General features: G+C 38.6%; 1 protein-coding gene across 2 annotated transcripts in view; it reads left to right on the top strand.

The window, feature by feature from the left end:
- Window positions 1-21,002, top strand: part of FAT3 (FAT atypical cadherin 3) — a 322,962-nt gene that overhangs the window by 195,641 nt on the left and 106,319 nt on the right. The gene's annotated exons all lie outside the window — the stretch shown is intronic.

The raw sequence follows: 21,002 nt of genomic DNA, 5'->3' as shown, positions 1-21,002 counted from the left end.
TGAGAAACTGCAACATTTTCAGAAAAATATGGGCAGCCATGTGGCAATATGGTCATGTATATTTTTACAGGAAAAGTATAAAGGCTGAAGTTCATTGGGTTTATGTAGCTGAATAGTGCTCTACAGAACACTGATTGCTTAAATCCTGGATTAGGAATCTGTGTAAGCATTTGTTTTATGGTTCTTTAGCATTGCCCACATTTGGCAGAGAAAGCTGCATTTTTTCTCAGTGACATGCTGGTGATGGTGTAAAAATGAGGCAGTGTGTCTGACTGAACATTTTATCTGAGGTTTAAATGGCTGCAAAAGCACCTGTCTTTTCCTTTTTAACATTGAAGCCTATCAGAAGATGCAAGGAAAATTTAAAAAATAGGTAAACAGTCTCTTATTTTCAGCTTAAGCTTAAAAAGTATTACTGGCTGTGCTTGCTGGAAATAGTGGAACTATTTTAATTATTTCTAAGACACCTGAAGATATTTCTAGTTGAACAGCTGGTATGCAGAGACAACTTTCTAATAAGACAACAAAAGATATATCAATGTCAGCTTCAAATGGTGACACAATGAACTTAAGTGTCAACTTCAAAGTTTCAGGAAAAACTAAAAGTATAAAGGTAAAGAAAGGGAGAAAAGAAGAGAAAGGCAGCAGAAAAAGAAAGGGAAGCAAATAAGCAGTCTAAAGAAAATAAAAACCATATTCATTTCATCCAAGTTGTCCATGGGGTTATCAGCAGCGAAGAAAGCTGCCTGCAGGACAGGTCAGTGAGGTGCTGGATCTAGCAGACACATGAGTTCTGGGCTTACAAGGCACACAGTTAGCTCACCCCACGCTACAGATTTGCATCCTGCATCCTGTGTTCTTCTGCACCACTGTTCTAGAGATGCATGGAATGCGCTTGCCCCTACTCCCCTTCCTCTCCAGATACCTTTTTTTCCACCAAGCTGCTATTTTAAGAAATAGCCAATAACTTTCCAAAGGCAAGAGATGACTGGAGGTTAAAACTCTCTTTCAGAGACCAATTTGCATATGACATTTCACACTGCTTCTCATGTGTGTTCAGACAGAAAGTCTTACACAGCAAAATACGAAGAAAGTCTTGGTGTGACTCATCTGTCTGCAGTGATAAGTGGTCTCCTCAGCCAGACTGTTGTCTCTAATTTAAGTGATCTGGTGAGATGATGAATTACCAAGTGCATCACTGAAAATGTTATTAGTTCAGTTGTTAAGTGAGTGGTCTCTGTGCAAGAGATATGAACAGAAATTTTAAACTGCAAAATAATTAGAGCATGGCATTTTTACAGTTTATTCGCTTTTCTTTGCTTACTTCAAGTTTCAATAGCTCCCAGATGTTCCCTTTATTTTAGATGGCGTCTTGAGAAGTAACACAAATGACAAAGCCTAAGCATTGGGAAAACAATTTAATAACTTTTCTTCATGTATCTGGAATTTTAATTTTGTTTTCTTATTAAGTAAGAAAAAAATCTTTTTGTAAATTTAATAATGGGGCAAATTAAGTTTGGATTTAAAAAAAAAAAAAAAGAAGAATTACGTGTTTAAAGTCCTTAGTATTCCATGTTACATTCAGATAGCCATTGGGAAATGTACACACAACTCTGATGGCACAATGTATATACCAAAGGAGAGGGACAAGAATGGGGTTCATATATATATCAAATGCTAGTGGTGGCCCTCAGCTCACTTCAGTTACTCATTGAAATACCAATAGCCTTGAGAGACTGGATGTTCAAAGAATGTCGGTGACATTTCCACAAAATTTGTAGATTTTTAAGTCGACCCTGCACATGCTTTGTTTGCTTTTTTGCCTTGGGCTAATGGTCGATTTCAGTCTTTTCTTGTTAGATGATATGAACCTCATTTTTTTAACTTTCTCAAAATTAGATTGATTCGCTTCAAAATGTTTTGCACATGCTAACAGCAGGATGATGTCAAGAACAGACATGCTACTGGCAGTTCAATCAGTGCATCATTTGTATCATAGTATTTGATTCTGACCTCTCTTAAAGAGTATTTCAGCCATCCAGCTAATCCGATACTGTATGGAAATTCTTAACTGGCAGGATCTTTTATTCCAGCACTAAAAAATCTCACACTTTTTTGATTAATCTATTTTATTGATTCAGAATACCAATAGTAATGAAGAAAAGCAACCCTCTTTTCTGTCTTTAATGAGCTTCCTATATCAAAAATCTTCATAACTCAATATGCAAAACTTTGGGGCTTTGTTATGGATGCTTGACAATTACAGAAATTAATTAAACAGTTTATATCTTTTAGAGATGTAGTATAATCTTGTGTTAATTTATTTGCATATTAAAATAGGAAAGCACAGCTCATTTATTATTAATTTCCTCCTTAGCTTGTGGAAAAGATTTGATTTTTCCAGTTCATCAACATATATCATGAGAGATTCACCGTCTACAATGGAATACTGCCCCAAGTATATTTTTCACAAAATCATGTTTCACTGAACAGTGAGTCTGCTAGAAATGGACAGGGAACAATTGATATTATAATCCAGGTTAGAAAATCTACTAGCTATTTAGATGAAAAGTTGAGACCTAGTATAAAGATACAGATGATTTTGTAGGTACTAATTCGAGTTCATATTTTGAAGAGCATGGTAAGATCAGAGTTATCCAGGGCCAGGGCTTAGATTCACACACTCCTACCATGGTTGTTGTGTCTCATTAGAAAAATCCCATTTCTGATTGCCTAGGGCTTTGCCTTAGTCAAGAAGTGATTTGCATATATCTGGCACTTGCAAAGGGGAGGGAGCTTGTTTTACAGATTTCATGAATCACTGGCCTGAACTGTTGGGTCATGAAATGAAGAAATGAATATCCGCAAAGCACAGTGCTGTCGGCTTTTCATGCTGGGCGTCAAAGGCCTCCTTCAGCCTTTTCCTTGTGGACCCCGCAGCATTCTAGCAGCAGGTCATGGCTCTAAGCACCTCAGAGCATGTAAGTGTGGAAGGAGATACTCAGTGTATAACCTTCGTGTGCTTTCTTATCAGGCACTTTCCACCTCTTTTAAAGGCATAACAGAGAAGATGGAATTATGCCAGGAAGGAAATCCAGCCTGCAGGCTGCCACCCTGCGAGGTTCCGAGCATCTCCTGGGAGCCTAGAGATGTATTAGCATTTCCTTGACCCTCTGGACCTAATTAAAATCTCACTGGGCTCAGCATCATACAGTAGAGCAAGGAAGTTCCCTTATGATTAACTAGCATTATGTTAAAACATACGTGATGTCACTGTGGAGGGGGGAAAGTCTTTATTATGTGGAGGACTAGTTCAATTCCTTTGCTTAGTCTGAGCAATGTGCTTAGTCTGACTTCAGTAGCATTGATTTTCTTAAAGTTATCCCTGATAATCCCCAGGATAAGAGAATTAGATATTGGTGCCCATGGCTGTGTTTCCCCAGGTGTGTCTGGAAATGGGTGAGTAAATACATGAAAGAAAGGGAATTTAAAATACACCCAACACCTCTAATGTTGTTTGCATTACCTCAACTGAAATGGGTGGAAAATTATTACTAAAACACCAAATATTATTGCGTGCTTTGAAAATTAAGTCTGCACCAATGTGTTAAATGCTGCTGAAACAGAGAGGGATATATTAGCAGTGTTCCTTCCTTCTTGTTTTATAAATCATTCCTCATGCTCAGCCTGTGTAGATAAATTCTGTGATTAATCTACATCAAGCTTTTCTTTTCAGTCAGGATTTAGAAGTTTGGTCTAATGTTACTTTCTCACTGAGGGATTAGCTCACAGATTAGCTCAGGGCTAACAGGTTTTTTCTTTGTTGTATTTTTCTTAACATCTGTAACTCTCTTTTTTTATGGGCTGGAGCCCACCTACCAGGCCCAAATTGGTTGGCTATAGCCTTTCAGGGTGTCTCTTTTCCAGCCTCTATGCTTGGTGAAACAAAGAGTCATTGTACAGAGTACACTGCTTTGCTAAATCTTCACATTTGTTTTATGAATGTACCAATGTTTTAATCTTCAGCAGGAGCAGAAGGAAATCTTTCACATTATTTGAATCTATTTTAGATGTACAGAGCCTTTGTGTTACCTGAAGCATGTCTGCTTTAGTGCTGTATCATGTTTTTGTAGCATGTGTAATACCCCTCAGTTGCCAGACTGTTATGTCTGTAACGTTTGAACACACACACATGCACGCACACACACATATTTTGCAGACATCCCATGTTCCTGCCTTTACAGCTAAGACCAAGCTAAGATGTGCATTTAAGGCAGGGGAGCATCTTCTCCCTCAGTTAGGAATACACTGCATCTGTACTAAAATCCTTCTGGGAACAGGAAATCCTAGTATGCCTTTTAATCAATCCATCATTTAGAAATGTGCCCTTAAACAAGTTTTGCATCCATTTGTTCTTACTCCCAGTGTGATCTGTACTTAGCTGTTCAGACTTCATGCTTGTTATTCCTAGAAAAATGTTAATTCTGGGATACTTCCACAGTGACTTCATTTTCCATCACCATTTATATGCACCAACTCCAGCTCCCCTGCAGTACATCGTGAAGGGATCCCAGTACTAAATTTCCCATTCCTTTGTCTTGATTGGACTTTGTGTTGGTTTGAGATGTGCTCTTTGATCACAGGCTGTTGCAGTGTCCATGGAGTCTCACTGGAAATGGTTCCCAGGACACCCACAGCATAAGTGGTCCCTTCCTGGATCATCTTCACTTGTGAGCTATTTGATTTACAGGCAGCCTCTCCACATGGGAAAAACCAGAACACCTCTTTCCTTTTGCAAGTTCTTTTAAATTTTACTATCTTGCCTGCAGCTGTCTTTTTACCATCATGGTGAAGATAATCTTTATTCTTGCGGTCCAATCCCTTGAGTCATACTGTCAGTATAGAATAACATAACCTGGATTTTGTCAGTGCTTTGTCCTCTGATTTCTTCTTTTTTTTTCTTTTTTCTTTTTTTTGTCTTCCCCTTGTTGGTACTCTTATTATCTGGAGGTTTATAATTTCCATTACTGGCGATACATTAAAAACTCTTCATTCCACAAAACTGCCCTCACCAGTCTGTGTACTTGGTGAGAACCTTTTCCTAGTACATAATGAACATGAAACATATTTTGAGTCTGATCACATGTTACATCTTCTCACTGTAGCCTATAATGTCTTTCTGTGTTTTCCCTCTTTATCTGATCTTTCATATTCCCAGATCGCCACACTGTCCCTCCACCATATAATCCTTAAACATTCATCTTGAACAGAAAAGACGTATTGGAAAGGGTAGCAAAATGTCAAGCAAAACCATGGTAGTTTGAAAAAACTGAGGGGTTTAAGGTTTTTTTCATTTTAAAAATAATTTCTTATGGCAGAAGTGCATCATTGTGTGAAATGTGCTGAAATAAGATTGGAGTATTCAGCATAATTTGTAACATGACACCAATTAAAGTATTTACTAGACACCTTGAGATAACAAAACCTCTAATCGGGTTGAGAATCAGTTTAGTAAGCATAATTGACACTTTTTTTCACCCTAAATATATTATCATGGAACATAAGAATCCTAATGTTTTTCTTATCTGACTTGAGCTTGATAATAATCAGAGACCAAACAGTTATTTTGCCTTTTATGAAGATATGATTTAAACAGAAAAGTACAAAGGCCCTGAAGCATCAAGTGCAATGAGATCTACCCTCAAAAATAGTAATTTTCTTTTCACAGCCTAACAAATTTCAGTTGTCAGAAAACAGATTAATCTCCTCCTTCTCAAATGTAATATTGCTGTTTGCTAATCTCTCATGATACAGAGACATCGAAAATGTTATCATAACAGTCCTAGAGTACATCTTATGGTTTGGCAAAAAATAATACTTTCTTTGGCAGTGATTATTCTAAATATTCAAAAGCAAGGATTAATGTGAATACTTGAGAGCAAAAATGTCAGAATGAAAATAACGAGTTATTTTTCCCTCACATTCCCTGAGAAACTAAAACTGCAAGTATTACTAATAGCAGTCTTTCAATTTATGTCTTCGACTTTTCTGAGACCGAGCATGTTATCTTTAATACAGATACCAGTAAATAACTTCATCTTTTCTGTCATAATCTCAAATATATTTGTTTATCCCTTTGAATCTTGTTTTCTGCCACCGCTGATCCAGATAATTTTTAAGGTGGTGCGTAAAATTTTTAAAAAAAGTGTTCTTAACCCTCAAAGCCAAACAGTTGTTTTTAAAGACTTTATGGAAAAAACAGGGAGAATATAAACATGTGGTTTTACACTGTCACACTTTTTAAAAAACACAGCACAATATCACAGTTTAAAAACGCTCAGAAAATTTCTAGGAAGGCATAAGTTTTAGATGACACATTTTAGCTAAGAAGAGATAATGCTTTATTATCTGGTGCATCAAAGCCTGCCAAAATTGCATGGTCTCTATTGACCTCTGAGAGAGGCAGAGGGCAATGAGACAAGTGTGTTAGCTTGGTCTCAAAAGATCGCGGTGTATAGCAGAAGGAATCGAAATATTCATTGATACATGAGGTTCATTTGCATATGCTTCTTATCCTCCTCACCAAAACACTGTTGTTCAAATGGATCTGCACAAACCCTCTCTATGCAGCTTTGGACATGCATTTGTAGAATTAAATTGAATGCTAAAGTCCATGTTTTAGCTTTTCCACTGGCATTTACAAAGTATATGTGCAGTTAATAATATTTCACTATTTTTGTTGCAATGCACAAAGTACTGAGTGAGTACAGTCCTCACTGCAGCACCTCAGCCGGGGACTGCCATTTAAAAAGTAAAATAATACATTCTTTAAATGCCTTTTCTTCAGGCATTCAATCCACATAATATCCAACTCTCTATCAAGTGAAAGCTGTGCCTTTTTTAATAAAAAAGAGTGAAGTGTACATAGGATGTGTTTTTTTCTGCAGCACTGGGAGGGAGTGCCTGGTGATGGATCACAGCGGTGACGGGATGCCCAACTTCCAGCAAGCTGCTCAGCTTCCAAAAGAAATCCTTGCTGCTGCAGCAGAGTGCTCAGCGTGAGGCAGTCATTTATCCTGCTTCTTGACAGAGCAAATTACCCAACTCTGAGCTGCAGGCTGTGTTTTCAGTACCTCGTTCAGTTCTTGCAGAGCTAATTTGGTGTTCCCTCCTCTCCACACTGTAGCATGGACTGAGCGCTACCTCACTGCTTCCAAACTTAAGACACACCCTTGGTTTCTCTAGGGTGCAATATGCTCCTTGAATTTTGCATGCCTTGAATCCCTAAAAACTCATAGCCGAATAAATTACACATTCATGCTCTATATTCTTGAGGTTATTGAGCACACATTCCCCAGACGTACATAGCAAAACAGGAATTGCATCCTGAATGTCACTTGACTGACAAACTGCCTCTGCCTCACTAAGTCTATAAATAAGATTTAGATACTTTGTCAGGTTGGTAATCTATGGAGTAGACTTGCTCCTAATACCCCTTTTCTAATACTGGGGTGAAAACTTGGAGAACAAATATGTTTCTGTTGTATGTGGAGTTTCTCAAAGGAAGCAGTGTCAGCATCTGTAGGTATTGTCAGCCAGGGCTCCACATCGTGGGCAAGATCCATGGTACAGACCCAGCATATAACCATAGGGATTAATGCATGGGGCTGGCATATCTAATCTGCCTGTGCCAAGGGATCATGCCTTCTGTACTGATCCTGACAGGATGCACTTGTGCTATTCACAACCTCCCATAAATCAGAAGTTTTCTCTCCGGTACTTCCAGCAAAGTACCCAGTCCCTTTAGCACCTCCTGAGACAGTCTCAAAAGCAAAGCAGCTCCTGAAACACCTTTTTGAATCTTTTCTGCTACAAACCAACAAAGCAACTCATTACAGGGACTCTGCTTCTTCCCTTTCATTTCCTTCACCTAGTGAGGGCTAATTGGACGGCCATAAAATGAATCCAGGGAAATTCTCCTCCCGTATATCAGTCCTGCAGTAACAAATTGAGCATATTGTCTCATGCAGTGTTTTATTGTCCCCCAGACCACATTATTGGTGGGGCAGTCCCACAAAGGTTAACGGCATTACTAGATTGTCTCTTGATCCGACATTCTCACTCATCACTCTACATCCGATCGTTTTACCCGTGGCATTGGACACTTCTTCTGAAGTTAATTGGATGCTGCTCGCCACTGACTTCAAACCCAATTCCATGAATTGTAACTACTTGTAGCTGATTGTCCCTGCTCTTAACTTTCATTTCACAACTGGGAAAAGTATGTGTGGGTTGATATACCTGTCTTTTTAACCACAGCCTTTGACATTTGCCATCCAATTATCGGTCACCTTGGCCATTCATTCGGTCCAGCTGTCCTCCCGTTGGGATCCTATATGTCAACACCTACTCCATATACTGCCCTAATGGGAAAATAAACAGTAAATTATGAGCCTATATAAATCCAATAAAGAATGAATTTGACTCCATAAACTGTGGAAGTGAAACTGAAGTGCTTTATGCAGTTGCTGGTATCTCAGGTTGAAACTACTGCTCTTTATTTTAAAATGTCCCAACTTACTACAAATGCACAAGATAGTGACTGTTGAGTACCTTGGTGCCCATACAGTAAGAACATGAACCTTAAGGGCTATACATGATAAGATTTCCTGAATCAATGGGTGTCATCAATAGAAAACAATAAATTTCTATTAATCATTTTCATCGAATATTTCCTTTCACCAGATAAAAAGAATGCTTCCTTGGCTGTACTCAGATTTGACATTTGACTGACCCTTTGCACAGCAGTGAATGCCATCCTGTGGCTGCAAAACCCAAGTGCGTGTGAAAGACTAATTCTGCAGAAGAATCAAAATGCTAAGACAGTTTTAAAAGTTGTGATTTTTAAAATTCCTTCTGCATTGCAGGAGTAGAATATTATCTTATTATTATTCAGTCAGAAAAAGATCCCTTTCCAGGACTCCAGGCACTATGTAATTAATTAATTATAACAGTATTAATCGATTAATTAATATTAATAACCTGAACATTTTAATGTGTTCCAAGTGTTACTGTGGGAAATTAAGTTTTTGGGATGGGATTTTTTTTTCAACACATTTGGGATGTTAAAACTGTGGGACAGCTCTTCCTGTTGTACCGTTACCCCCAAATGACTTTGTTCCCATACACACACCTACTTATTTATGTTGGCAGTATGGCCTTGACACATTTGAAAGTTATTCATATACATTGCTGTTCACAGGATCACTGACTATGTGTGTAACAGATTGAATCAACGGGGGGAAAAAAAACATGCTAAAGAAAAGAATTGCATGTGAAATTGCAGAAAATCCCGCGTTTGCCTAAGTATTAAATGAGATTATCCCTAGTCAGTTATAATGCATACAGGGGTGATGCTGCAGTGGTACACACCTTTTCTACACTTTAGCTGAAGGCTCACAGCTTTCAGGTACTCATGCAACTGAAGCCCATGACTGGGCAAAAGCTTAATGAGAATTGAAACTACTCAAATCAGGTTGTTGAGCTGCAGCTCTAGTCTCACCAAAGTCAAAAGTTGCCAGTGCTTTCCAAGTATGAGGATTTCCCAACTGGCCAGTACTTCTCTATCAAGAAGGTATCTATAGTTCTTTGACTGCTCAGACAACATGAGCTCAGTTCAGCAGGTAACACTTGTCTTTAGACTTTGCTGTGTTTTTCTAGTCAAGCTGTATGTGTGTAACCCACCGATCGTGGTATGGGTGGGGATGCTGAGATGATTCAGGTGTTTGTGGAGGTTTTTAGACATTCAGCAGAACTGAAAAGAAAACCAAACTGTGAGTTATAGTGAACCTGCCCCTAAACATACACTTAGCTGTGTCAGTCTTGTCCAGTGAAACAGAGCACAGTTTTTACTCTGACTGATGAAACAGAGTCCTAATGCACACATCAGGGAAGGGGCTGATAGTTCTCATCCTTTATCACCAAAACAGTTTTCTGAATTTGGCTTTCACATGTCTTGTACTGGACACAACACCCAAGCCCGTCTTCCAGGATGCGTTTTCCAAGATGGAAACTGAATGTGGAAAAAGCAAAAAAGGTGGTCCAAGTTAATGAGATTTTTTTCAGTTAAATTGGAATCTTCATTTTTTCCATGTGTAAGCCAATGCTGATTCTCAACCAGCTTGTAAAATTGACCTCATGTCAATGTAAACTGGGTAGTAGATATTTACAGGACACTTAAAATCAAAGACAAGTAGAGATTGCGATAGTAAGGCTTGTCTGTTTTGCCTATTAGATGAAAGTGTGATTAAATATGGCCCAATTAATGCCTGTTATCTGTCCAAAATTGATTTGTAACAGAAAGTTGTGAAGTAGGCATGAAGAAGTAAAGTAGAATTTTTTATTACTAAAATCAAAGCAATTACTGATGTAACTAACTTTAACCTGGTCTGGCAAAACCAGGGTGATGTTGTCATTAAAAAACCTCCCTTGGGAAGAGCCCCAACAGCCAACCTCCTTATTGATGCTTATCTCCTTTATCACACTTTTCTTTCTTTTCATACTGATTTTCAGAGCATTTTTATACTGCTTTGTAAGATATTTTAGGAAGTCCTCATCTGACTCAAAAAACTACTTTATTACAATATTGTCCTCTAAGTTGATTAAGAATTTAGTTTATGCCCCATTGATAACCAAGGAAACTTCTATCAAATAACTTGAATATCAGAAAAAAATTTACATCTTCATTTTTTCCTTTTTGATTAAAGTCATTGCAATCTTCCTGAGTGACTGTTCACTAAAGTCAGATAAAGTTTTAGAGCATAAACCATACAATTTTGCTTTTTGCAATTTAAAATATCTCTGTAGGATATTCAAAAATGGGCAACAGCCTGTATCCCTTAAAGGTGTGATTTATATACTTTCTAGCTGGCTATAAAATAATTTTTTTTTAATTCATCAGATTTTTATCTGGTGAGCTTTATTTTGAACATAAAACTGTGAAAGCTTCATTTTTTACTCTGAAAAAGGTAAATTGTATTTAAATGTCAGAGTCTACTCGTCAGTCTATCAGCTGTAAAACTGTCTTTGAAATGTTTTACCTGTATGTGTGGATGGAGAGCACTCATTATTTCTTTCATATTGTGAAAAATAGTGTAAGATGGAAATTGGATATTTTCAGTGTTACTGATGGGACACACAGTCTTTTGCGTTGAGATTAAAGGTGCTGGTTTTGTCTACTTTGGTATTGATCAAAGGCTTGTTGGTAAGTGATGGGTTCTACAAAACAGATTTTTTGCGGGGGGGGGGAGTAGCTGAAATGTAAGTTGCTATCTGTAGTGAAATTGTAGGCTTCATCACCAAAATGGTACTTGCACAATGCACGTTCCTTCAGTGGCCAAACGTCTTAAGAAATTTCCCCACACTCTGACTTGGGGACCTGGCATGCCTCTCCTCCTTTGCCTCTCCCATTGCCATCATTCGTTAACCATCTGCTTTTCGGGGGATTTTGTTTTCTTTCAGCAGTTCATTTTAAAACCTGATTATTTCAGTAGCCCTGTTTGTAGCACAGATGCACAAACAGTTTATTGGCGGGTGAAGGTGGCTGCAAACTGATGACAGGGAAGAGCACATGGCTGGAGGAGGAGCTGGAGATGGGGCTGGGTGCATCTTCATCTGCCTTTCTACCAGAGACAAGGTGGTGTCATCCCCTGTTAGCGCAACCAAGTGCTGCTTGCTAGAGCAATTGAAACAAGAGAAAAAGAAGTGTTATCTTTCTTTTGAAAATGCTTGGTTCTGCTTTATATAGCAGCATAGAATTTATATGCAGTGTAGCTAAAAAGTAAATAAATTAAGGAACTATAGTGTAAATCTTTCATCTCACTGTTGGCCAAATAAATGTTTTACCTTCTCAGTAACAACAGTATTGTTTCAAGAGTGACTATCACAGAGCCTCACCTAGGGATGTTTTATCCAACATCAGAAGGCACTGGCTGTTTGACATGGCAAAAGTTGTTTAGAAGTAAGTTTTTATAATATAGTTTAGGACAAAAGATGATTATTTCCTTTGAAGACTAAAAGTTTTAGTTGAAGTTATTGCTTTGTTGAAACAGAAGCTGCTGCCCCAATATTTCTAAGGGCATGCAGAACAAGCTCTTAGTACTGTACCTATTTCCAGAGGACATTCAACAGATTTTACCACTTTAGCATGAGGCAGTGCTCCTGACTTATTGCAAAATAGGTAGAGGGCCATTGCTGCATAGCTGCACCAAATTTGAGAGTGTCTGCTAAAAGAGTTGCTGTACAGTAATTCCCCATCAGTTTTAATATCTGGGGGCCTATGCTGACACAGCTGCACACACAAGCAAGGATGTAAAGTAAGTATTGTAGATTAGTTAACTCCATGGTGACTAGTACTATAACCTGACTAAATGTTGCCAATATATCAGCATATATTTTTGAGCACATCATGTCTGTTGATAGTTATAAAGTAAATTATTGATATTACGAAAATATCTTGAAAGCATAGATAACATATTGTGTCTTTATCACTAACCCAAGTTCTTGAAGTTCTTTTCTTACATGACTACACATCTACTAGTGGTTTGGTATGAAAAAATGAATGTCTTGGGATATGTAACAATCTTCAGAACCCTGGGAAAACTGAAGGTGTTTAGTTCCTGCTTATAGTGAAGATGAGAATCAAATCACTTTTGTGGATAGAAATTGAAGGCTAATTGAATATTTGAGAAAAGAGCAATGTGGGGAGCTTAGGAGTAGATGCACACCTCTATTGAAGCCCAAAAACTGAAAGCTACTGTATTTCCTGAGTGCTAAGATAATATTTTTGGAGAAGGGCATTATCTGTAGAGGTAGATCTGATAGAGGGGAACTTACCAATATTTAATCATAGGTGTTTCTTACCACAAGAAAAGTAAAATTCACAAATGGCTGAAGTAGATATTCAGGTATGAATTGGATTAAAATTGATATAAATAGTACTACTAACATTCAACTCCATAATTGCAAACTTTATGTTATTTAATCCTGCATGAAGTGAAATATTCTGACATTTACCTACTCATTTTCTGTTCACTAAACTCTCTGATTGTAATCTTCATGATCAGCAGGAGCTAAACACTTTCTTCAAAGTTTACTGTGAAGATCAATAGGCAACTTTTATCTTCTTTCTTGTTTATGGACTATGAGGGTGTTTATAGTTCTGTTTAGTGATAGGTTATTCCTAAACAGGAGAACCAGAAGGCTTCATATAACTAAAAAGAATTATTTTTAAGCAATTGTGTATCATTTTTTTACCTTGTTTGTAAGGTGTCAGTCTGAAGGGGAGTATATATACTTGGGTCCAGATATTGTCAGTGGAAAATCTGGACTGTGTTCTTCTGTTTCTAATTTTTCCTTTGTTGTAAATACAGTGAGACTCGTAGCTTCATAAGCAGAGAGGAAGCTTGTGATGTACTCAGGCAACTACACTTGTTATTTGAAGACTGAGGTTGATGTTTTCACTGTGATCACCTCAGATTTTCCAACCTTCTAGTTGCAAACTTTGCAAACTGCTGAACATGAGATATGATACATGCAGGTTTCAAGCACTTCTTCTCATGATGGTGTTATCACCTAGAAGGTCAGGAAAAGTCCTGGCTTCTTCTTATTAGATGACTTCTGCTGAATCTTAAGGTGATTACATACTACAATTAAGCAGTAGAGACTTTCTGTATATAACTCCACCAATGGAAGTGAGAGGTCCATTTGGACTTCTGGAAAGTGACTGGCTTAGAGTCACTTCTGGGCAAAGTTTAATCTACAGTTTGTCAAAAGCAAATTACGTGAGCTTGGCATTCCTGAGGAGTACAGTTTTCTTTTTACTTAGTAAAAATAAGGGGAATATACTTTTTGAGATTGCCTGAAAGAGTTTCCTTTAACACATGACAGGCTGCTCTGTTGTCCTGGGAATCTAATGGAATAATGGTTGGTTCTGCAGTTAGCATGGAGCAGTTGAAGAACACTGTAAATAAAGCCTGATGCACAAAGGTTGCCAGGATCTCCAAACTGTAATGAACTTGAAAAGCAATGCCTGTGGAAAACAACTACTTTTCTTTTCAAGAGTCACTGTCAAGAGCCATACAGATCCTTCTATCCTTATTTGTATTGCTGCTAAAGCTAAAATATAAGTATTTAGTTTCTTTTCAGAGATTTATTGTGTCTGTTTTCAAAAACCTTTTAGAAAAAGTATGACACAGGATAAATGTAGTAGAAATGATAGTAGCATTTTTTTGACTTTTAAGTTACCCATTCTGATATTTCACTCTGCCACGTCATTTGGTTACTATCTACTTGTATCAGAATTGTGAGTCTGACAAAAGTTAAGATTTGAAGGCTCTAAGACTTTCTTCAGTACACTCTTCTAATATTTAGGTTTGTAAATACTACAGGGAGCATTTAACTCCAAATGAAAAAGCTTTCCTTCCTTCCTTTCTTCCTGTCTTTTGGCAATACAGCACTGAAATTACCTGATATCATTAATTCTCAAGTGGTTTAACAGACCATTATGCATCATTTTCTAGCTTGAATGTGGCTGGAAGCCATTGACATTCTTAATCAAACACCTAGAGTGTTTATGTCAGTAATAATCTCTATCTAAAATGTACTCAAACTATTTATTTTTCATACCTGGCCAGAGTGAATGTATGATTTCTTTCTTTCATGTTTGAAAACACACTGTTCCCTGATTAGCACATATAAAGGAAATAAGGAAAGATGGATTATATTGATACGACTGGAATTCCTTCGTACAAGAAGTGTTTAAGTAATACGTCTTTTGGGACAGCACTACATTCACTTCTTTCTAAGTGAAATAAACACTACCCACTTCTTTTTCACAATTGGCAAATAAAGAATTAGAAAGAGGAGGCATCTAGTTTGCTACAGCTAATTCAGTATTTGTGTTAAACTTAAAAAAAGACACAAATCTGAAAAATTATCCTATTCTGTATATCTTTGAGCTACACTGCCTTCACTTTGTAGCAATAATCTGGTGTGTAGTTCAGTAATAGCATGCATTTCAGGAAAATATTTCCTTATAAGAATTTAGTCTCTCTCTGAAGTAGGCAGAGATAGTAATTCAGTGCATTTGACTTTAAAATTCTATTCATCCCTTGATGAGTTCTCTCTTATAATCTTTTATTTTTCTTACTTGGGCTGAATTCCAGAAACTTACAATAGGTATTGCAGCTCATTTTAGCATTGGCAGAAGAAACAAACCCATTAGTCACTATAACAGCGGGGGTATGCCTCAGCTCTCCGGCTCACTTTGATCATTTTTCTGTCTTCAGTAACTCAACCAGATTTTCTTTTCTAAGGTTTTCTGAAGCCAAATTAGCATTTCTGGTTGGGGGAAGGGAGAGACTTTTACCTGAAAACTTCATTATGCACACGCCTTTGATGAAGTGCAAGCATCTTAGCTTGCTTTCTTTGCATTAAGCAGTCATCACTCAAACAAAAATAAACAAGCAAATATGACATTCAGCATTTTGCAATGCTAATGACAATAATGTGACAGTTTCTCATAACTTAAAAATTGGGTAGACTGAGTACTTCCTCCTGCCAAGGAGTGATATGGAAGAAGATTCTTGTTCTTCTCAAGGCTTGATAATTCACATTAAACAGCTGCTGATTGTCTTGTTGTACTTGTTGAAGGTCCCTGCTAGCTACTCCCTCCAGCTGCGTTAATTATCTTGGAAGTCATGAGCTTTTGTTAATGAGACTCAATGTAGTACTTCTAATTCAGAAGGGTGGTCCTCACAAATGTGTTTGTATTCTGGAAAGATTTAAGAACTACACCTTCTGCAATTAAGTGTCACAGTTCGATTCATAGGAGGAGTGACTGTCTCAAATCAAAATTACTTCTGTCACCATCATTGAGGTTGACTAGACTGATGCTGTGTTTTAGCCAATACTGTCCCAGTAGTTGTCTCCTGCATGCCTTCTCCGTGGTCATAAAAAAAAAAAAAGAAATTCTCTTATCTAGCATTCCAGCTGTTGTATGTTAACAGTCAATGTTGACCTGTGTTATCACCAAGAAGGTTCACTGCTATGGAAATCTCTTTGTATTTGATCTGTGAACTTGAACATAAGCATGAATATCTCTCAGTCCTTTAGACTGTAGAAGATTATTCTGGGAGGTATTGAAACACCTCTGAAAGACAAGGCAGTCAATGGTCACAGCCAGGATGTCTTCATAAGAAGAAAGTCCTGTTCATCAAAGCTGGTTTCCTTTTATGACAGGATAACCCACATCATTATGAAGGGCAGACAGCTGATGTAACCTTTTTGGATTTCTGTAAAGCTTTTGATACTGCCTCTCACAAGATCCTTCTGGGCAAAATGTCCAGCAGACAGCTGAATAAACACACCATGTGGTGGGTGAGCAATTGGCTCAGAGATTGAGTACAGAGGGTAATAGTGATTTGGGGTGACATAAGACTGGTCACTAGTGGAGTTTCACAGGGTTCCATCTTAGGCCCTGTGCTCTGCAACATCTATATAAATTCCTTGGTAACAAGACTTGAAGGGACACTAAGCAAGTTTGCAGATAATGCAAAACTGGGAGGAGCTGTTGACTCCTTGGAAGGTGGGGAGGTCCTGCAGAGAGACATGGACAAATCAGAGGGCTGGACAATCATCAACCATAGGAAGTTCAACTAGGAAAAGTGCTGGATTCTGCACCTGGGATGGAGTAACCCTGGGTGTTTGTACAGACTGGGGAATGAGATGCTGGAAAGCAGTGCCACAGAAAGGGACCTGGGGGTCCGCGTCAATAGCAAGTTGAATATGAGTCAGCAGTGCCGTGGCAGCCAGGAGGGCCAGCCATGTCCTGGGGGGCATCAGGTACAGCATTGTCAGCTGGTTGATTGTCCCGCTCTGCTCTGCACTGGGACAGCTTCACCTTGAATATAGTGTGCAGTTTGGAGCAACACAATATAAGAAAAATGTTACGCCATTAGAGAGTGTCCAAAGGAAGGCAACAAAGATGGTGAAGGGTGTGGAGGGGAAGCCGTAAGAGAAGTGGCTGAGAGCACTTGGCGTGTTCAGCCTGGAGAAGAGACTGAGGGGAGACCTCATTGCAGTTACAATTTCCTTGTGAGGGGAAGAGGAGGAGCAGGCGCTGATCTCTTTTCTGTGGTGACCAGTGACAGGACCCGAGGGAATGGCCTGGAGTTGTGTCAAGAGAGGTTTAGACTGGATATTAGAAAAAGGTTCTTCACCCAGAGGGTAGTTGGCCACTGGAACAGGCTCCCCAGGGAAGTGTTCACAGCACCAAGCCTGACAGAGTTTAAGAAGTGTTTGAATGATACTCTCAGGCTCATGGTGTGACTCCTGGGGATGGTCCTGTGCAGAGCTAACGGTTCTACTTGTTGATCCTTCTGAATCCCTTCCATCTTGGCAAATTCTGTGATTCTGTAGGAAAGAAAGTGCTAATGTCTATAGACCAAACCTACTGAAGTAGGTCCTGCAGAAGAAGTGGCAATTGTTTTACTTGGATTTTGAAAATTCTGTTATTACACTGAATTTTTCATGCTCTGTGGAAGAAGATATTTTTGTGCATTTTTCTTAAAAAGTACGTGTCTGATGTCAATAGAGGGAATTCGAGGAGATCATGTCCTGGTCCATCCAGCTGAAGGAAGTGTTGTAAGGGATGTGTGAATGTTCTTACTCTAGCAAAGAAATTTCCAGGTAACAAATATCTGTATGTGTATTGACTGATGTGTTTCAGTAAAGGCAATGAGTATATGTAGATTCCTGACAGAAAGTGCTCATTTTATAAATAAAACTGTAGTGGAACTGTCAGTACATTGTGGGAAAACAGTAGTGATGCTTTGGATTTCACCATGAAAGTGGTATATAAAGATCATATTATTTTTATTGTCAGTTGGATTCAGACCCTATTAAATATGTCATCACATTCCTTTTGAGTCATTCCACCCTTGCTAAATGGATCAACCCTTTGTATGATTGATCAGAGAGTCCAAATTCAGCTGCTTTCATGGCCATGTCCCAGCTTTGGGCAGGTGTATCCTCTCTTTAGGCTGTCTTGACATAGCATGAGCAGCAACATTTAAGCAGAAGGACAGAGGAGACGGTAGCTGGTCAGCCCATCTCAACTTGCACATGGTCAAAGAGCAGCTTGTCTGCAGCAGTTGTATCTGAATACCAGACGCGGCACGTAGGCTGGAGAACGTGTTCAGCATTTAGTAAGGCACATGCTGACCAAGCAGCCATTCATCATCTCCTCTGGAAAAGCCATAATTTTAGTTCTTACCATTTGCCCATCTTGATTACTGTGAGATTCACCACTTGTTTGGTTTTTGATGACACATCTTGAGAAGCAGATACTGAGACAGTCTGTTGTTCATATGTATCACCTTTCTTCTCAGTTTTTTTTTTCTTTTTGCCTGTCATGTTATCTGCAAGTTTCTAAACTAAAGAACCTTACTGGTGCTCAATTACAGCATCTCTCCTGTTTCTTGCACATCTGCCTTTCGCATTTCCAGAAATACCAGGTGTGAATTTGCTTTTGTATCTTTGTTCTACAAACATCCCAACCTCCCTCCTCTCCCTGGTTACTTTTCACTGTAATTTCCAGCTGTTCAAGGATTTTACTGAGAACTATGGTAATGTTTGACTCAAAATTGCCTTTGTTAGAGGGGCCTCTAAGTGCTGGTGTGATACAGTTTTCCTGATGAAAATGGTATTCACAGAGTAATGTGCTGAACGACCCTCTGGTCCTCCCTGTCTTTGTATGGGAACAATTTTTGGACTGGCAGCAATTTGTTGGTTTGTTTTAATGTGTTGTCATGGTGTTTTTATTCTGTAGGGCAGAGGAAATTTCTCCATCTCCTTAACCTTGTTTATGGCTGGAATGTGAATAGCCAGGCTGGGATCAGGCTTATTGGAGCAGAGAAGAGGGGTCAGCTGGGGTGCAGATTTGCAGTTAGGAAAATGATCCCATCACTGGTGTGAGGGAGGCTTAATTAATTAATTTACGTGCCTGCAAAGTGAGACCGTCAGCTCCCATGTCTGGCACTCAGAGCTTTTTGAGTGGACTCCATCCTGTTGTTTTGAAGTTTTGAGTGTCACCCAGAGAAGGTGGCTTAGCTGGTACCTAACATTTTCCTCTTAAGGGATATAAAGTTTTAACCAGATTAGAATTGACTAACTTCAGGCCTTCTGTGTTAATTTTTATTAATTAAATAACATTTTGTGTTATAGCCATTACTATTTTCTGTTAGCTGTCAGGAAATATTTTCGGTGCAGCTTTTCTGTTATTGAATAGATTTGGGCTTACAAAAAGACATAAATGCTTGCATGTATTTGCTGCCAGAACACCATGTTAGTCAGGATTTCAGCAGTAACCTAACAAATTGTGAGACTGTACTGGTAAGACAGGAGGATGCCTCACTTCTTGAACAGTCTAGTCTCTCAAGTTAAATAGGTGTTTTTCCATCATAGTTACTTGGCTGTTTATACCACTGTGGTTTTCAGAGATTTTATTATTACTATTAGTTATTAACTCTTTTTTGTAGGTTTCTGATAGGAGGTTGAAGAAAATGCCTTTTTTAAAAAAATGTTGTATGAGATTTTCAGAGACCAAGAGTTTCCAGAATTTTGCAAATATTTTTTAAAGCAAGAACATTACCCCCTAAAAAAGCATTTTGTTGATATTTTTTTAAATTGGGTTAGTGTGTCTTTGATTGTTTTTATGCAGTATAGCCTGTATTTCTTGGCATAATTGAGTATTTTGCCTGTGGAGAAATCTCCCAAAAAAGGTTTTTCTTGGTTAATCTGTGGTCCGGCCAAGAGCTTGGCCAGTTGCACTGGAGTAGAACAGAAATAGAAGGGATCAGCCTCTAAGTGGGACAAAAGTTATTTAGTGCTGAAAGCCTTTAATAAGAGAATTGGCAGCACTGGCCTTTTGTTTCCTGCAGGAGCTCTGAAGTTCTCTGAAAGCGGTGAGGTGTAGAGGCTGAGGTCCCTGATGACCTGGCTCTCACCTAGTGGAAAGGCAGAATCACAGCCATGTGTGCAGCCTTTCAACATTATAAATGCTGTTTTGGAAAGTGCTGCGAGTGGGAACTGGATGGCTGAGTACTCTCATAATGTGCTGCGGGTCCTCTGCCCACACCCCTTTGCTGGGGACTGGTAGATGGCACGTCGGTGGCTTTGCAGGATGGGTCTGATCCCCATCCACGGCTCGCAGACAGTTGTCCCCACAATGGGTGGCAATCCCAACAACCTCTAATTGCCAAACCTACTCAGCACTCAGGAGATTCTATTCCAGTCTTAGGAGAAAGAGGCCTGAGGCGGGTACTTGTTGGAAGGATGAGTTCCACTCTCCAAATAGGTTATGGTCTGTTTTGGGGGATTTTACATTGCCACTATGTGTTGCTGCACCATTTATTTTTCTGTAAATAAGCAGTTTCAGTTCCTGAGGCTGTCAGTCTGCTCCCTTCCACTGCTTCAGTTTTTAAAAGTGGAGTTAAATACAGGAAATGGAAAATGTATTTTACCTTTCTCATAGAAAATATGATTTTTCTGCTGATTCAGTGTTAATTTGGGGTTACCCTAAGTTTAGACTTCTTTACACAAGGATGGGACAATGCCAAGGGACATTATTCCCAGAAAATTTTGCTTTACCTGAGTATTGGACATCAGGACTATATGATTTTCAAGGAAACACAGTGACTTTTAAGGAAAAATTAAAAATCAGGAAGTTAACCAGTAAACCAGTCGATGTGCAATGATTGGTATCAGCAGGGAAGGATATGTAATATCTTGGCTCATGATCATCCAAAATTGCTACTGTGGGATTTGGCATGTTAGCATATGTAACTGGAAATGAAATTTCAACTTCTTTCATGCAAACAGAAATAAGTTTCTGCCTTATTTATTTCTCATTAAAAAATGCAATCGAAATATTGAGGGAGAAG

This window comes from Pithys albifrons, chromosome 1 (assembly GCF_047495875.1).
Source record: "Pithys albifrons albifrons isolate INPA30051 chromosome 1, PitAlb_v1, whole genome shotgun sequence".
In the NCBI taxonomy this organism is placed as follows: domain Eukaryota; kingdom Metazoa; phylum Chordata; class Aves; order Passeriformes; family Thamnophilidae; genus Pithys; species Pithys albifrons.
Note: the sequence above shows the minus strand (reverse complement) of the source record. Positions and strands in the feature narration are given on the sequence as shown.